This window comes from Lepisosteus oculatus, chromosome 2 (genome assembly GCF_040954835.1).
Source record: "Lepisosteus oculatus isolate fLepOcu1 chromosome 2, fLepOcu1.hap2, whole genome shotgun sequence".
NCBI lineage: Eukaryota > Metazoa > Chordata > Actinopteri > Semionotiformes > Lepisosteidae > Lepisosteus > Lepisosteus oculatus.
This window is the reverse complement of record NC_090697.1, coordinates 33,910,165-33,929,295: the sequence shown is the minus strand read 5'-3', so window position 1 is coordinate 33,929,295 and position 19,131 is coordinate 33,910,165. Positions and strand designations below refer to the sequence as shown.

The 19,131-nt window shown below is 38.7% G+C and overlaps 1 protein-coding gene across 1 annotated transcript in view; it reads left to right on the top strand.

The window, feature by feature from the left end:
- Window positions 1–5,294, top strand: part of foxo3b (forkhead box O3b) — an 80,543-nt gene extending 75,249 nt beyond the window's left edge. Inside the window, exon 3 of the mRNA XM_006625966.3 lies at window positions 2,171–5,294. The gene's annotated coding sequence lies outside the window, so the exon portion shown is untranslated. The remainder of the gene's footprint in view (window positions 1–2,170) is intronic.
- The last annotated feature ends 13,837 nt before the right edge of the window (window positions 5,295–19,131 follow it).

The following is a 19,131-nucleotide window of genomic DNA, read 5'->3' as shown; positions in this document are numbered from 1 at the left end:
TTGACCCTTTCAAGGCAAGGGTTAAGGATGCTGGAGATAAATATTGGGGTTCTGTTCTATACTGAAAAAACAGTGTTGCCATAGGCAACAAGCAGAATTTTATATTTAACATTGTGAAGACGCCATGGTGAAATAAACTTACAGGAAGTTTGTTTAGAAGGGTTTCATTCAATTCAATTAAAATATACCTAAAATATGCATCCATATAAAATCCATGTGTGTTTGTGATAAACACTTAAAATAAGTGGTTTAATACACTATATTAAGTCAGTGTAAGCAGTAATTCTTTAGTAAACAGGCATTAGCAGGAGTGCTGGTTTAGCCAGCAGCCATGTCACCCTGCAACTCACAACTGGCAGCCCACTGGAGCTCAGCAGGTGTGAGCCTGGTCAGTACCTGGATGGGAGACCTCCTGGGAAAAACTAAGGTTGCTGCTGGAAGAGGTGTTAGGGGGCCAGCAGGGGGCGATCACCCTGTGGTCCATGTGGGTCCTAATGCCCCAGTATAGTGACGGGGACACTATACTGTAAAACGAGCGATGTCTTTCGGATGAGACGTAAAATGACTCTCTGCGGTCTGTGTTTCTCGAAAACAGCAGGGGTGTAACCCTGGCGTCCTGGCCAAATTTCCCATGCCGCCTAATAATCCCCCTCTATGAATTGGCTGCATTACTTTGTTCTTCTCCCCAACCCCCCCCCACAACGGCAGGCGGAGCGACCACTAAATCGAACCACCAATTGGAGACGGGCGTGCCGAGAGGTGGATCCTGCTGATGCAGGATCAACGCTAGGGTGAGAGAGAGCAGGAGTGCTGATTTAATAATGTGTAGGATTCTTTGGAAGTAGTGTACAACCGGAGGGAAGAGAAATCATGTTCAAGAAGTGTAGGAGCTGACTGCAGTATAAGGCATCAAGGTTTGCTTTCTTGTCCCCAACACTCCACTCTCCGGAGAAGTGGAGTCTGGAAGGGGCAAGACTTAAAATAAGGCACGCAGAAGAACAGTTTGCAAATGGGTGTACAAGTTTGTTAAATAGAAGGCAGTATGTCAGACTTCTACTTTGCAATATGACCATGGTGAGCTACAGTGCTTCATGGACACAGCAACACATGCTGTGCTGTAAATTGTACTGTATAAATTAACATTGATAATCAACGTCAGCATCAGATAACGATATCAGTCACACAAAAATGGAGTAAAACAACATTAAACTTTTCAGTTTAATAACTTTTCATAATCCTATACTATTCTCTCTAGTAGTTACTAGGGCGTAACTACTGTACCTGTTGTTTTCAAACTCCGTAAAAGCCATTTTCTGTCATCAGATTTCTCATTGATCACACTCAGTGTATACAAATGAGAGAAAAACTGTGTAATTTGCTTTTTGTTCTAATACAACCACAATGCAAGTAAACCCTTTTTACGAATTGGAAAAAAACATGACTGCAGCAACCTTTATCGCTTGGTAAAACAGGAGGCAAGTGTGAAGAGGAACCCACAGCATGTCGTGCCTGAATTTAGTGGTTTATTTTTGTTTTCTGTCTCCTGAAACACATGTGCAACATTAGTTTTAATATGGTGATTTTCAGAAGCCTTCAGAGCGGCGACCTGGCTATAATTGTTCTTAATATACTGTAGGTTCCAGGAACTGGAGAGCTGTAAAGTTACTCCAGCACAGAACCGGCAGCTGATGACAGCAATTGCTTGGGTTGAATTTGTAGGTTCAGGAATCAGTACCTCAGCAGCTGACTAAATTAACAGTGAGAAAAGGTCAAAGAACAATCAGCCTTCAGACTCCATCACTCCCATGATATTTCACGTTGAGTTGAAAAATGACATTTCACATTTAGCAATTAAAACAAAAATCCAAACCAGTGTGAGAGTGACAGTACAATGTATTAACTGGAAGCTCGGTACCCAGGATGAGAACACATTCATCATGCTGTGATAGCAACATAAAGTAGTGAACAAATGTGTTTGTTCTGTAAAGGTCAATACAAATGTATATTAAAGCCATTAAGAAAAGTATACTGTACAATTCGTCCAGGTGAACAGTAGTATGCAGAGTTGTGATGTGACATAATCTTGTTAGAAAATTGAGATGTCATAATGCAAAGGCTGCTGGAGTGAAGGAATTGCAAATTCATCTGTTTTGTTTTGTTTTGCTTTCAGATCCTTAATGTGATGCAAGACCCAACACAATATCCTTTGCCAAACCAGCCGTCAGCACGATGCGGATAGTAGTCTGTTTTCAGAACACAGCCACTTGAGAATTTTACCATTGTTCCCACAAAATGAAGACATTCAGTCAACAGAAGATACTTGCTTCAGCTTTAATGAAGTTCCCGGCAAAAAAAGAAAAACTAATTAAAAAAATTATGCAATCTTTTCTGAAAAACCTGTAACAAAAACATGCACCGACTCCAGAGAGATATATTGTTTTAAAAGTGAACTTGCAAGTATAATGTAGCCTTTTACAGTAGTTTCTGTAAAAATGTTATGTGGTATTATTATCCTATAAAGTGGTTTATGGGGATGTTTTAGTTTTAATTTCTTCTTGTTTTTTTTAATAGTTTTTAATGTTTAAAGTTTATGTTCATTTTTCTAATAATTACCTTTCCATGGTGTCCATTTTAGAAGTATGTATCCAGTTGAAATAATTAAAGAGAAAGTAACAAAAAATCAGGGAAATAATCATTTTGGCAACATTGTTTCCATCACACTCAGATATCTGCCTTGTTGATCATTATTATAAAGGAAAAAGGCAAGACACAGGAAGGCTTTACTTTTATAAACTGGTGCACGTCATTTGTTTTGGGTTTTTTTTTTGGTTGTTTTTTGGGGGGGTTTCCATTATTTTCTGTAATACCTTAACCCCTAATTATACATGATTCGGAAGCAGTGATTTAAGACGGATAATAAATGTTTATGTGTCTGTAACTATAGAATCTGTCAGGATTCTGTCTGGTATACTGCAGTACTTAGGAAATGGGATAGCCTTTAACAGGGCTGTGGTGACTCAGTCCGATATAATACAGTATGAAGCCAAAACCTGTTCTAGCATTGTGTACGTTGCTATGCCCTATTGGGTGCTAAACAGTGTTCAGCCTGTCTAAATGGGCTTTTTAATTTCCAGCTGACAAAGGAAGAGGTAGTGATAACTAAGAAGAAAGCCTGTTTGGCATCACATGGCAGTGTTAGAGTTAAATATCCATTTGGAAGCCATTTTATTGAGGAAGTGATAAGCTATCTTGTATATTGCCAAAATTACTTGAACATGTAGAAGATGCTGGCAGCCAAAAAAGCAAAAAAAACGATACAAAAGTTTTAATTCAGAATGTTTCTCTGTGTGAATTAGGGACTTTCATATATGCAACAGCCCCAGTGCTTATGACGTTTAGGGTATAGACAACATCAGACATGGGTCTAGTTAAATGGTTCTCAGCTTTTTATTTTTCTTTGTAAGAAACAGATTCTTAAAATAATAATGATGTGTAATCTTTTTCTTCTAGAAAAAGAGGAGTCAAAAAACATAATCAGCTTTTGCATTCTTTTTTACACAAAATAACTGCCTTTCTTTACTTCATACGCAAAACTGAAGCATTCATAGAAATGCCACAGTTAAACTTTCATTTCCTCTTAATGCATTTTTAAAAACATTCTACTTATCCTACTTGTTATACAGTACATATATATATCTATTTATGCATACACACTACACACTGTGTGTGATACATATATATATGTGTTAATATATGTGCATAGCTACCGTTAATTTTCTACTAAAACCAGGAAAAGTGAATAGTAGAAGTACAAATATAAAGAGAGAGCTCTGAAGGTAGGGTAAGAATAAGAGAAAACTACGTGAACACAGGCTGCCAGGGAAGCTAAAAAAAAGTGAACTTGATTTCTGGTGCAGCTCACTATTTGAGTAGTTTCAAGCCTATTTCTTTGGAGTAGACTGTGGAGGTTTCTTGTTTTATAGGATATTGTAATGCCTAATATATTTTAATATGAAGCCGGGGCAGATCATTATGCATGGCTGGTAGGTTATTGCATTAGCAGTGCAGCCCGAAGTTTAGTGCATGACCATCCTTCACACAGATTACCCATGTGTCACTGACACCCCCAGTCCTGCGTGACCCCCCAGCACATGAAAACCTGACCTCCACCTCCACCTTCTCCACACCCCAAGAAAAGTAGCTTTACAGTGACACCGATCAGTATGATGGATCTTCCTTAGACAATATCGTAACTTTGAACACCTGTCCCATTTTATATAGCAGCCCTGCCAGTCCCCACCCCCTCCTGTACTGCTCCTCAGTGTTCTCGCATTGCCGTTCACTGAACGTGTACTTTCTGTGATGACGTGAGTAGGATAATAGCATATCGGCAGTTCTTGCAAATTAGTGATTTTTCTCATTCCTTTCTTTTGAGACATTTTCATCCGCGGCACTTATTAAGGTAGTATGACAGGGAAGGCTGTGGGACAATCAGGAAGCCAAGAGGGAAAAAAAGGGAAAGTTGGGTTTGGAATAAGCACTGTTTGGTCCTGTCTGAAACACGTCCACTAATTTATCAGTCTGTGTAATCAGAAATTCTTCGCCTGTGTTAATCATGAATTCTGACAGAAGTAGGGTACAGATTGGACAAAGTGATGCACTGAAACATCTGGCTCTGGTCTGGTCTAAACCTCTGGGTGCTTATAAAAATGCAAAGGAGCTGGTTTGGAGGAAGCAGAATTTCCATGTGCATGTGACGGAAGATAATGGAGTCCAAGATGGGTTTCATTGGCTCGCCAGTAAAGATTCCACAGCAGCTTCGCATTTTCCTCATAACATTTCTGTTTACAAAGTTCAAGAAGGGTTAAATTCCTTCCTCCACCTTCACCACCTCTCTTTTTCCCCCCTCTCTTTTGTCTCTGTGTTTCTCCTTTGCCAAAAAGAAAATGTAAACTAATGCAATATGTGTTTGAACAGGCTATTTTAGATAACCCTCACACTTTCAACGAGTGGCTAAGTATCTTTCTTTTTATTTGGGGGTGGGGAAGTCCTGAGCTGTAGTTTTTTTTTTTTAATGTGAGAGATTTTGTAATCACAAGAAAATGAGAACATACTACCTTAATAGTGGATAACCCATCGAACTTAACCTTTCTCCCTTTGATCTCCAGTAGTAAAGCGCTTCTACTTGATGTTAGTGGATATTTCCCTGTGTATTCCATTTTGAATTGTAATCTAGTTTGTACAAGAAATGGTGAGCATGTAAATAAAGCTCGGTGAAGCTCTACAGTTTCTCACTGGAAGTGTTATCTTTGTGTTTTCTCACCAGCATCTTCATGTAATTAACAACAATGCACTTGAACATTGACTCTGAATGATTTAGAAGTTTCAATTCTATTGCATTCATATGAAGAAGTGTCCTTCCTTCAATGAGATTGGTTTCCACTTTTTTGTTTTATTTTCCAGTCATTTCAAAATCCTTGAATGGGAAAATTGCTCAATGTATCAATAAGCAATCCCCACCAAAGCTGCATTTTCTTGTCCACAGAGTAATCTTCAGTGTCAGAACTGAACACATGCAGGCAAAATAAAGAGGTCTGCATAATGAAATTCTGTTACTTATTCAGTTAACAGTTTATAAAGAAATAAGTTGTGTGGGGGAATAACTCCCTTGCTGGGTCGAGCCAGCACTTGCATGGGAAGGAAATTTTCTTTCCCTCTTCAGGTTTTTTTGTGTGATCAGCAAAATGTTTAATAGAGCAAATTGCTCTTGTAAGCAGAACAAAACACAGTATGCAACTGCTCTTAATACAGTATATTTCCGGTGTTAAAATGCTTTTGTTTTTTCTAAAAAAGGTTTCTCTGTACCTGTACCTGTGAATAAGTCTTTATATCTCCATTGACAAAGCAGGTGTAATTGTCTGAAATGGAGACAAATGGAAAATTATTTTTTGTTTCATTTACAGTAGATAATACAACAAGATTATAATAATATGATACAATGAAGGAAAATAAGCGAGTTTAATAAATTTTCTCCTGGGATTACACACTTTTTTAAACCTTTTTAGGTTTTCTAGTTTTAATTTTTCTGGTTACTGTTTTCGGTTATATGCTATATAAGTCAGTTTTTGAGACAATTGCATTTGTGTATCTTTATTTGAATTTTGTAAATTTCAAAATCTGTACTTAACTGGCAAGATTTATTATTCTGTTGACTTAACATTAGATTTCACGTGTAAAATGCAGTAGTATTTCACAATGTTCAATTATTATTATTTAACTTGCTAAAATGAGTGGTACATTTGGTCATAAATATATTGCTATGATATTTCTGTATACAGTGTATATTAGTGTCTGGAACAGGGGCTTCTGTACTGTCAATGAAGAAGGACATTTGATAGCATCACCTGTGGAACAATTACTGTACAGTATATCATGTGTACATATTAAGGCAATGCAAGAAATTGCAAAGAATTTAATTGTGGCCTCAGAATTATCAAGAATTATCAAGTATTAAACATCCACCCATTTTCCAACTGCTTTATCCAAGTATTAAGTATTACCAGAAATAATTACTACTTAAAGCAGAATTAATACATCCGGAGTTTTGCAGTTAAGCAGAAAAACTATCAGTGCTTTTGTCAAGATTGGCAGTTTTTTGTCAAGATTGTTTTAATTAAAAATAAGAAAATCAAATTTGATTATCTTTGAGTTTCGATAGTTCATTGCAAGTACCAGAATGAAAGAGTGGCATTTCTGACAGGAGAAACTTGTCACTAGAAAAAACATCAAAATCTCCCTTTCTATAGTTCAAGTGCGATGACTGTATTCCAAAGAGCATGAACCACTGTACACGACCCAAAAAGGTAGGTTGAATTGTCTGAAAGGTAAAATAAAGTAATCAAGGGCAAAGCACAGTAAAGTTCAATTTTTCAATATTTAATGCATCAAAGCCACCTATTTTGTCATTATTTTTTCAGTATTTGAGCTTTTGGTGGCAGCGACACCTCCTTCTTGGAACAGCAAGCTGAGGTCTGTCTCACTGTACGTGACTCTGCCATTGGTGCTTGGCATGTGCCACAGGTCTGGAATATAAATGCCAACTACTGTTGAAAGGTCAAGTGTCTTACATAGCTCACAAGCAGCGTTGATGTTTATCTAAGGACGTGTCCGTGTATTTATATACAGTGCCTTAAAAAATATTCAGACCCTTCCCACGGTGTCTCATTTTGTGAAATTATAAAATGTTGAATCCACCTTTTTGAAACATAACAGTTTCTTCAAAACCTGAATGTTCAACTGAAGACTTTGAAGGGAAAGATAAATTGCACTTAATGACAGCAAAAACTAAAGAGGAAAAACTGAAATATGTTGAATACATTCAGACCCATGAACCTAATGTGTGGTTGAAGTGTCTTTTTCAGCATTGACAGCCTCCTCTCTACATTCACATGGTGCACTTATTGCCCTTTCTTGGTGGCAGATTCGCTCGGGCACTCACAGGTTGTTTTGGATAGCGCTTTATAGGCCTTTGCACAGAGTCTCAATATGATTGAAGTCAGGACTTTGACAGGACTTCTCATGAACATTCACTTTCACATTTTTAGGCCACCCCAGCATATCTCTGGTTTTGTGCTTTGGATTGTTGTCTGGCTGAAAGATGAATTTTTGTCCCAGTTTTAAGTCCGATGTAAAGTAGGTTTTTCTCTAAGATTTGCCAGTACTTTGCTCCATCTACCGTATGTTCCCATTAACCTTTACAAGGTTCCTAGTCCCTGTTGACTGTTGCATTGTGTTGGGTTTGCATCAGGTGTGACTATAGACTTGAAAGTTCCAATTTTGTTTGACCAAAAAGCCTTTTGCCTTTCGCAGTATTGTTGCAAGCCCCCTGCTGAATGTGAGATGTTTAGCTGTCAGTCCAATACAAGTCCCTTTCGTGGAGTGACGGGATCTTGTCGACTCGTGGACATTTTCTCCCATTTCAGCCACTGAACTCACTCTTTTGAAGTCCTCATCGTGCATTTGTAAAGAGTCAATTACAGCTATTAAACTAAAGTATTATCAGTTGTTATCAGTAAGAATATCACATATCCACTTCATTAACTTTGCTTCTGGTGATGAGAATGAAAGGCAAATTTTGTACAGGAGCAAGACACAAACTGTCTTTGCAAAAACAAGAAAGCACTATTTGAAAATAAAACAATTGCAAAACGTTTGACCGAAAAAGTTTTAAAAATAGCTGACAACAGTTTAAACAGAGAGAAAAGAACACTTTGTCTCAGTGACTGCAGTGCTAATAAATTGCTGGAAACCATGGTTTTGGCTTATAAATCATTTTTAGAGGAGATTAGGACACGGATTGAATTGTCTTCCTGAATAAATGCAATATATACTTTGTTTTTCAATGATGATATTTTAATACGGGTCATACAGCATATACATCAGTAACTGTTTTCATTAGGATTTAAATAGATCCCGTTTGACTTTTTTATACTTTATTGAAAAAATAACACACGTCTATAGAACGGTGATTGGGAAGGCGGCCACCTTCTTGACAACAGTGTCGTACAGGAATACAACTGTCCAGGGGAGGAAACAGCTGGAAAGAGTGTTGCAGCCAGCATCCAAGATCACTGAGCACAATCTTCCCTCTGTTGCCTCTGTTTGTTACAGTCGCATCAAGTGGAGAGATACGATGGTGTCTACAGGCCCCTTTCACCCTGCCAGCTCCCTTTTTAAACTTCTCACTTTGGGGAGGAGGTTTCAAAGTATCAAATGCAGTCCTGCTCGGTTCTGAAATAGCACCTATCTAGAGGTTTCTGTATCGCCTCAGTATGCAGATCTTTGTTGATGTAAGCATCATATGGGAGTGAATATACACATACTGTACTATAAGTGGAATAGACCTTTTTGATTTTAAAATTTTAAGTCTAAGACTGAATAATGTGTAAAGTATGTGTAAGTGTAGTAAGTGAAAATTTAGTTGTTTTTCTTTTATTTAATTTGGGCTGCACTTGCACAATTTCCAATGACCTTTGTTGACATGAAAACAAAAAGAATTGTATCTTGAATCTTGTATCCTGTTTAAGGGAGTTAGGTGGAAAGTCAAAAGTTTCTGTTAATTAAAACTTTAAACGGATAAATTGAACACATTCTCTTTGAAACTTTGAAGTTCTTGGAATAACATTTTTTGAATTTTTGATAGAAACCGCAAGTACTAAGCCCAGACAAAATGACTACTTGCTAGGTTTGTGCAAGGGCATTAAGTAAATTAGTCAAGGAAAAGTTGAATAGTGTTCACAGCATATTTTTGCTTTTTAAAACTCAGATTGTTCTTTTCAGCCCTGGCTGACCTAGTTGAATTTTCTTCAAGGCGATGTCTTTGGAAAATTGAAAGGAAAAATCCTTTCAGTTTTACATTCAAATTTAACATTGTAAACCAAACTTTCAGGCAGACAAATTGAGGTCTCCATCATACTGAAAAATATTGCGGGAGCCAGCAGCTCACCACAGTTCACCACAGACCCCAAAGCCAAAGGGCATAACCTGAGAATGAACTGAAAGCACAAGTACTACAGAGAGGATTCATGCCTCTAACAGAAGGGAGGGCCTTTAGGGAGCAAAGTGCATTGGCATTGGAATGATATTGATCGCCTTCCTGGCAAACCGTCAACACCACTTATCCCTTATAAAACAATGTATACTGTAGAACAACCAGACATTGCTTCAAGTCATGTTTAGATTTGGCTTCTTAAAGACAGCAAGAAAGTAAAAATGAGGAAATGGAAACAGGGGTTTTTGGAGACACTACATTAGCCTATTATTGTAAAAGACTGTTATAGCACAAGTTACTTTTTTGTTCAACAGATCCACACCCAGCTTTTAGCCTTTAATCTGTAATGTGTTATGGATATACAGTACAGTATCTCACACACTTTCAGTACATTGAACTGTGAATGATGCATTGATCTGATGCCAGCTATTGTCTCAAGTAATTTGATGAATAACAATATTGCAGTGTTGAAGTAGAATAGAGGAACCTTATCTGGAAAGCATATGCAAGGACTGAGACAAAAGCCAGGAAGTCAATGGGTTTTCACCTGTTCTCTCTGTGCCCACCCAGAGATGCAAGTTGGGAAAAGACTGTATTGGTCTACTCTAAAGGCTACTGTCTCCAGTCTCCGATGATAACAGGCTCTGATATCTATTGTGTTTTTTAATTGGATGATGGCACAGATTCTGCATGGATAGACATTGTTTCCCCAAACTTTACGCAGGAGAAGTATCAACATAAAGCAGCAGCCATTTAATACCAGGTAAGTTCCTGCTTAGATTGTTGGTAAGTTACATAAAATGCACATGTAGTTATTGCCCTGTGTAGAAGTGTTGTTACTAAGTAAAGGCATCGCATTTCAATATAGAAACCACTGACAAAAGAAGTGATAAGAAATACATTAAAAAGCAAAATGAAAAAGAGCATCACTCATGAGGTGAAAGATCATGGCTTCAGCTTAGAGTAAGTCAGATTTTAGAGGTATAACTGTGTTTAAAATGCCTGTTTAGTGATGGGTAGTGGTTTCTAATCCTGTTCCTGGAGAGCTGGTACTGTATGTCTGTAGGCTTTCGAGGTCGATTTAAAACAGCAGAACCTAAAGACCTGGAAAAGGCTCTTAAATTGGTCCATTTAAGCCAGTAACCAGCAGTTCAAACTGGACTTTTCTGTTTGAAAAGGGCAGTTATGGAAAGATCTTACCAGTAATGGCAATTAATAAACTAATGTAAGATTCCCCATATACAGTAGTATGTTAGTTTTACAATCTATCCAAGAGTTTGCAAAGAGTTTTTCTTCTCCTCCTGTGCCCTAGTCCTTAATGTCCTTAATAAAATGTGCATTTACATACCATCCCTGCAAGCTGTTTTGCTCCTGGTTTTCTTTGTTTCCTTGAAACCAATAAAGCAGAGTAGCAGTTAAAGAGATTAAAGGGTAATATTGTTTTTTTTTTTCCAGAGGAAATTTCATTTTAGTTCTTATAGTTATTGTCATGTCTCCTGCGATGAACTAGTGTCTCGAGCAGGGCGTATCCTGGCTTGCATGTGTTTTCTGTCAAGTTAGGCTCCAGTTCATCACAACCCCATAATGGTGGTTATTGAAAATGAATATGTACTTTCCTGTGCATATTATCCAAAAATAAAAAAAACCTGGGTTTTTTTGCCTTGAATCACTCAAGGCCTCTCCAATGGGTCATTTTGGTCACACTCATTTATGCAGGGCGACTTGAGATGCTTGGTCGACCTTTTTGATCTCTTCCTGTTTCAAAGCACATCAGACCTGTAACCTAAGGACATTTCCTTGTCCAGTGGATATTGAAGCTCAGTGTGTTTAACAGTTCTGATACATGCCTTCTGATTGCGTGCTTCATGATGTCAACCAAGAACCTTGTCGTGCCAGCAGATAGAAGTCAGAACTGGAAGAGACAAACTGTCCCGGCCTTTTTTCCGGAAGGTGATGCTGCCTTCTCTCCCTGGAGGTCATGTTCTTCACAAGCAGGATGCTGCCACTTCTGTTGATGCCGTAACCCAGCATCGCCTGGTTCTTATAGCCAGATAGATACTGCAATACAGCCGCTCGTTCACCAGTGCAGCCTCTGTGCGTGGGACCACGGCTGTGAAGAATGGTTTCCACATGCAGAGTGTCTTGCGTTACAGAAGGCTGCAAAGGAACGGGTTGAGCTTAATTCTACGCTGCAAATTAGAATGGAGAAACACAGCCTTTCGGCTGCTGAGCCTTCTTCAGTTGGGGGCCGACAGCTTTTCCGCTACTGAGCTTTCTTCTCATATCTAAATAAATAATGATTCTATAAAGTTCAGCCTCTGCCATTTGTCCTTCCAGAATTTTCATTGTGATATTTTTTCATGTTTAAAGTGTCTGCAGGGTTTACTCCTGTGGGCACCACAATCAATTAGTTATGAAATGTGTGTGGGCATGACTCCGGAGTGTTTCATCAAATATTTCCAAATGTTATTGTTGGAAAGAAGCTCTTGTTATTTCCCATCCATAAATAATTAAATTACTGAAGTTTGAGGATTGCTAAAAGTGGGACAATCCTACCTTAGTACTGTATATAGCATTACAGAAGAATGAAATTGAATGTCGTAACAGCTACTAGAGTCCGCTTATATCATTTCCTCAAACACACAATTATGCCTTGCATTTCACAATTAACCAGTCTGTTGCTGTGAGTTATAGTAGCCCTGTAACGACTACTGGTATTGCATCTTCTTTTTACAACGTGAATTTAGTGTTGCGTGTTTTAAGCATTTAATATCTGTTTTGGTCTCGCTCAGCAGGTGATACATTTGTCCCTCGTTATTCAAACTGCCCATTATTCCAGATTAAGGCGAGTGGCAGTCTGTGATTTGAAAAGCAACTCCTGTCAACTGCAGAGTCTCTTCGTGTGTAATAACCACATTGTGATGTCACCTGGTTCTGTTCTAAGGTATGAGCCACAGCTGTGTATCCCAGGAGCACACACCTGGGGTGGAGTTCAGAGAGCCTGATGAGTGCACTTCACACTGTCTCCTCTGAAGTTCAGTTTCTAAACAGTGTGGTTTGTCTTACTAAGGGAAAGGGCATTCAAGAGACCACATTATTGTTTTTGTCTGCATGGTTTCAACACACCAAGCTGTACAGGGAATTCCTTGGCTAATACCCTAATAAGGTGTCAAAATGACATTACTCAAGTCCAGCACAATAAAGAGGAGAACATAAAAAATCAAACAGAATCATTGCTAGTTACCACATCTGTTAAAAGAAAATAATTTTTATTTGATTCAGAGGCAGTTCCAAGATTTCCAAAGCTGGGAATGCCATTAGCCTGGAATATTAGGGAGAAAAGCCTGGGTCCTCATAGAGAAGCTGAGAAGCAACAGTAAGTTATACTCCCACAGGACTGCAACACGAGACCTCTCATTCTGTCAGCTGTGTCCTTTAAATTATAAATCACATCTCTGGCTCTCACCAAAAGTCTCTTTCTGTGAACCAGCTGGATATACACTGGTGTTTACTACAGCAGCAGATTAAAAAAAGATTTTAATATGTGTGGAATCTTCATAATGCATCATATTTATAATTAAAACTTTCCCCCAATGGTTAAATTTAAATTTAGACATGCATGTTTGAAGAGATGCAGTGCAAGATTAATAATACATAAATAAACAATACATTTCATGAAATGCAGAACCCCTTCTTGTCATATATGTCTCAGTAATGAAGGTAATGGTGCATTTTTATATGCTTAATTAGGACACTAGACTTCATTACATTCAAGATTCCTTGCACAGAAATTAATTTATAGGTATATACAGTATGTGCTTTTATAAGCCCACAATACCTTGTGTGTAATTATACAGTATGTGTTACTGTAAAAACACAAAACAGGGGTTTGCACTTATTTGCTGAGTTATTTATGGATTTTTAAAAAGTCTTACTGTGCTATAAAGTGCACTCCAAACATTAATTTTTGCCTCCCAGTGAATTTGTATTTTTGATCATGAGATTAACATGAGTTACATGTGCACTATAATACATGTTTTATTTTTGAGTAGTTGCATGCATACTGTGAATTGTATTTGGAAAAAAATGCATCCTTAAACACATTCACTGTAAGTACATTTCAGAGTGTAAAAGTATTTGGTTGTACATCCCTTTGAGGCAATAACTGCATGAAGTCTGCGACCCATTATGCATGTAGAGTGGCAGCCATTGGAGTTGCTCTGCCTGAGCTTTGCTGGAGCCACTGACAGTCCTTGCAATGTTCTGATCTCCATCGTTCTTCAACATGTAACTTGCCAACTCCATTGGGTTTAAAACTGTTGACTGATTTGGGCACTTGAACTTGAACTTTATTGCCATATGTAACCGGTACTGGTACAATGGAATTCTTACTTACAGAAAGTCTCTCGATTGTAAAACAAGTGTAAAAAACAAAACAAAGTGCAAACAGTGCATCAAGACAATGTACAAACAAACAATAGACAATGTGCAAGTCAACATGTAGACAGTTTGAATGTAAAACAGATGTGTAAACAATGACTGGAGATGTGCAATAGATAAGAAATCATAAAGAGGTAGATGGTGATGGTGTAGGTGTGGTCCGAGGGGGATGGCTAAATGTGTTCGCCAGTCTCACTGCTTGTGGATAGAAGCTATTGAAGAATCTAGTGGTAAGTGTCCGTATGCTCTTATATCTCTTGCCTGAGGGCAGTGGGGTGAAGAGCTCATGCCCGGGGTGGTGACTGTCCTCTGTGATGGCCAGAATTCTACCACGGCAGCGGCCCTCATAGAGCTGTTTAATCTCGGTGAGACCGCAGCCGATGATCTTCTGGGCCATATTGACCATTCTCTGCAGTGCCTTTCTTTCTCGCGAAGAGGTGTTGCTATACCACACGGTGATCCCGTTGGTGAGGACGCTCTCGATAGTGCAGCGGTAGAAGTTCACCAACGCATGTATTGGCATCCCCCATCGCTTGAGGCACCTCAAGAAATAAAGGCGCTGCTGAGCCTTCTTCATGATAGAGTCAGTTTTCACAGTCCAGGTTAGATTTTAGAGATGTGAATTCCCAAAAACCTAAAGCTGGTGACTGTTTCCACTTCCGTTCCATCAATACTGAGTGGGCTGTGAGTGTATGGCCTGTGTCTCCGAAAGTCCACTATTAGCTCTTTCGTTTTCTTTATGTTCAAGTCCAGGTTATTGCTATGACACCACCTAAGCAGCTGTACAACTTCATCCCTGTAAGTGGACTCGTCATCATCACTGATCAGTCCTATTATAGTGGTGTCATCGGCAAACTTAATGATGCGGTTGTTGCTGTGTCTTGCTGTGCAGTCGTGAGTAAATAGGGAGTACAACCTTGGACTCAGACAAGGTTGTACTCTTTCCACTGTTCCACATTTTTGTACATCAGTATCAAGTAGTATTAATTGTCTTTTGTGACATTTGTAGTATTTATATATGGAAAACACACAATATATCTAAAATGTTTGTTGGGCTAAGTTTGGTCAGCAGCGTGTTTGTTTTGTCTTTTAAAAATAGTGAAAACTGCATTCATATGTACACTCTAAATAGAAAGGGCAGTAATTTAATGACAGAACAACACACACTATTAAATTAAAGTGTTTGCTTCCCCTAAGGTACTACCTAGTATATCCTACATTGGCTTCTGATTCAGTACACAAACACTGCTGTAACTGGATTAGATGTTACCACTTGCCCTCATTCTTTGACGTCAGGATGTGTGAGTTCGCGGGCAGCTGCAATGTGACAACCAATCAGGCAAGTCAGTCCTTTTCCTCATCGGCAGAAAAGGTTTGCTCACTTGTGTGCTTTGGATTTTTGCAGTGAAAAGAAGCTACGTTCAATGAGCTGCCATTTTCTATTATTTTAGTTATGAGTAGGGTTTGACACTTTGCTATACCTGTACTTCATAACATTCAGATTTAATTTGTTAGAAGACTCAATGTCCCGGTGTTGATCTGGATGGCGACAGTAAATTGTCCTGCAGGTGTTTGTATTTACACTGAAACTCTGTGCACAGGGGATTTTTTTCCCCTCACACTGTTTGCATTGACTGCTTGTGATGAAGTGTCTGTCAGCATTATGCTCTTACTTGACCAGTCTTAAACCTGTTGGGCTTCTCTTTTGTCCAGAAGTCTGTAGACAATGAGTCACAGTGACTCAATAACACTTCTCCCTGCACTGTTGACAAGAATCACAAAGGAGAGTAATGAACAAGTGTGACTAAAGCAATATCCCTGAAGCTGAATGGTATATATTTATCTATTTTCAGTAGGCTACACTCACAGACCTATCCAGTTTTTGTCAGTTTTGTCATATTTTGAAATTTTACTGTTTACCTGTCGTGTTAAAATGGAACATACAATAATTTTACAATTCATGTTCTCAGTAATTCCCTTAAACCCAAAAGATTTGCACTGATGAGTTCTAACACAATGTCATAGAAGCACTCAAAATTCTTGTTTGGAAACCCCAGCTTTGGGCTGCATACAAAATACCTGGTGGTCATATTGTATATTCATGCAGGGGTCTGGGGATTAGTTACAGATCTCGGGTGCTGTCTGCTTGGAGTTTGTATGTTCTCCCATTGTTCACATTTGTTTAGTCCAGGTGCATCAGTTTCCTCCCACAATCCAAAAACATGCAAGTAGGTTAATTAACTTTAGGGAAAAAAGGTCTGGTGTGAGAGTGTGTGTCTGTGTGTGTAAGCATAAGAGGAATAAAATGATATTAGAAAGCAGAATGTTGGAATGTACTGGTTTATTTTTTCAATGGCATAAGAATATTTATTCCTTTTAAACTTTTTTTGATGACTTAATCATTCTATAAAACTGCCAGACGAGCCTCATATGTTCCTCTTTTTTGGGAAGAGTGATCCTTACAGTGTCTGTTGTCTTGCTGTTATCCACACAGACAAATTAAACTGCCCATGCCACCATTGTGAATTCGGTATTTTTGAGCTCTTTTCACACTGTTCAGCCATTTTGCAAAAGACAGGATGAAGATCATAATATTTTACAGAAACAAACTATGTACTAACCTAATACCACAATCATATTTTTATATGAAAAAAGTAAAGCATTCAATATATTAGCAGAGTTTTGGATAGTTCCACCACTAAAATAGACCATACTGCATTGAAGTGTTGCCTAAAATCTTTATTCTGCAGTGCATTGTCCATTATTTCCATTTCCCATTCCTGCCTTAAAGTAATAATTCTATGTCAAATACTGATGCCAAAGTATTCAACATGTACGGTATAAAGCTTTTTGCTTCAGGTAAGCTTATGTAGCTGTAATAAACTGTGGCTCTGACATTAACTCAAAGAGTACAGTAATGTTAGAAAACAAGTGAAAATCATTCGCTCCACAGCTGTGAGTGTCCTAGAATGCCACAGTAGTCATTATGGATTCCTCTTCAGCTGCTAAGTGCCTGCAGCTTATTTCCCAGCTGCCCCCAAAGTACTACAGTGAGAGGAGACGTCGAAAATCAAAATTAGATGATCCCATCCAACACATCAATTCAAAATGTTATCGACTCATTCGTCTACTGAAATCAAAACCTTTCTGTAAGTAAAGCTTCAAAGGGTTCCGTTTGTTTGAAATAGCACGGGCAGTGGTCAAAAATGAGCTTTTTGTGTTGTTCTCAGAGCTGTCGATGAAATGAGCTGGCTTTCGAAACTCCTTGCTAGAGATGAAAGATCACATTACGTCACCGGAGGATAACAACCAGTCAGCAGCTTCTCAGAGTGTCTGAAACCATTATTGAGATGATAAGGGACGAGAACGGAGGCCAATTAATTATTCTTAAAAACTGACGCACTAGTAATCTTTATAGACACCTCCAACAGCCGCTGCCTTAGTGTGTTGACTTTAGTCATATACAATGTTATAAGTTATGGTTAATGGGGCTATTTTATGTGAATAGGTGTGTGTGTCAAGTGCAAACAGTGTATTAAACAGTATTACACTGTACAGTACAGTAGTTTTGTTTTTATTAGTACATACAAGTACATGCAGTGCCTTTACAAAGCCTACACACCCTTCCCAAAGTAGCACATTTTGTGGCCTAAGAGCCTGAAATCAAGACACATGAAATCAGAATGTATTTGTTACACTAGAACCAATAGGATTGTAGGATCTTTCAATTTATTTGCAAGGGGTGAGTAATGAATCCCACCCATTTTCCTAGGTTTTAATTTTTAATGACTTTTCAGAATGCTTGAGTATGTGTTTTTCACTTGGAGTTTATGTATTACAACGTGTGGAAAAATAAAAGAAATTCTGATTTATTGTGCTTTGATTTCAGGCTGTTAGATCACAAAATGTGCTGCTTTGGAAAGGCTGTGGAGACTTTCTATAAGTAGTATATACAAGTGGTTATCTCACACCTACGGACTTCTTCATGGAAATGTCTAATTGCTGTATCTTAATGACCTTTTATTTCTGTATATTTCATTTCAGTCATATTCTCAACAGCTCTGGTTAACCTCACATTGTCTCATCAAGAACATGTCATGCCCAGGCTGCCAGCAACTCACAGTCTTCTGTTGCCCTGGGAACCCGTAACATTCCCAGGTGTGATCGTGTTCGGCCCAGGGCCATCACTACACCCTCAGGCCTTTTGTCAGTAGGCCCCTCACCCTATCAATCAGCCAAGTAATCATGCAATTTAATTCTCCATATTTAAAAACGTGTTACTCCACAGGAACGGTTCTCTTACATTGAGTTTTCTCAGGAAATGCTGCATTCCTCTCTGTTCTGAGAGATGCGTCAGCCCAAAAGCCTTTGGAACCTGAAACCCAAAACCTGCCTGCAACCCTGACACCTAGCATTGATCCAGTGGTGTCTTCCCAGAACCGCCCATCAGTCTGCATGTTCCACAGTTCTTTCACTTTGTCTGCCATAATTCAACTCCATCCCCGTTCATCCTCAGCTGTCTTTGATGAGTCCCAAGCGCCTTCAACATCGGCTTTCGTTGCCAACCACCAAAGATCACTGAGTCCCTGTAATTGAATTCCATCTAGTCAGTAACCACTAGCTGCAATGTGACAGAAGAAAGTTTAGAGGGCTTTAATTCTAAATAGTCCAATTTAAGTATCTTGTCTGTCTTATCCTGGATTGCCAAAGGTAAAGAAGAAATCTATGATTTAGTAAAATGGAACACACTAAAGTGAAGATATTGTAACATCTATGGCTTTAACAATGATTCTTTGGGTGGGACTTTGCAGAAAGAGTTGGATTTTCTGCATTCTCTGTGTTCAGTATCCTGCACTGTAAGTGCCAGACAAGTAGTTCACTACTGTGGACTACTGTGGGCTCCCAGACCCTGGAATTACTGGACACTATGGAGGCAAGAGGTTATGGGGGTTTCTTCATGGAAGAAAGTGCTCAGGTCTCTGGTCAAACAGGAAGTGACCAGAGTGAGAACTGTCCCAGGTGCTGCTTAGCACATTGCAGTTGCTACGGTAACTGACCTTTGCTCTAAAACTGCTTCCCGAAAATGCCCTGCTCTTTGAACCATGACGTGCGAATTAAAAGACTTTAAAGGCAAGTAATGC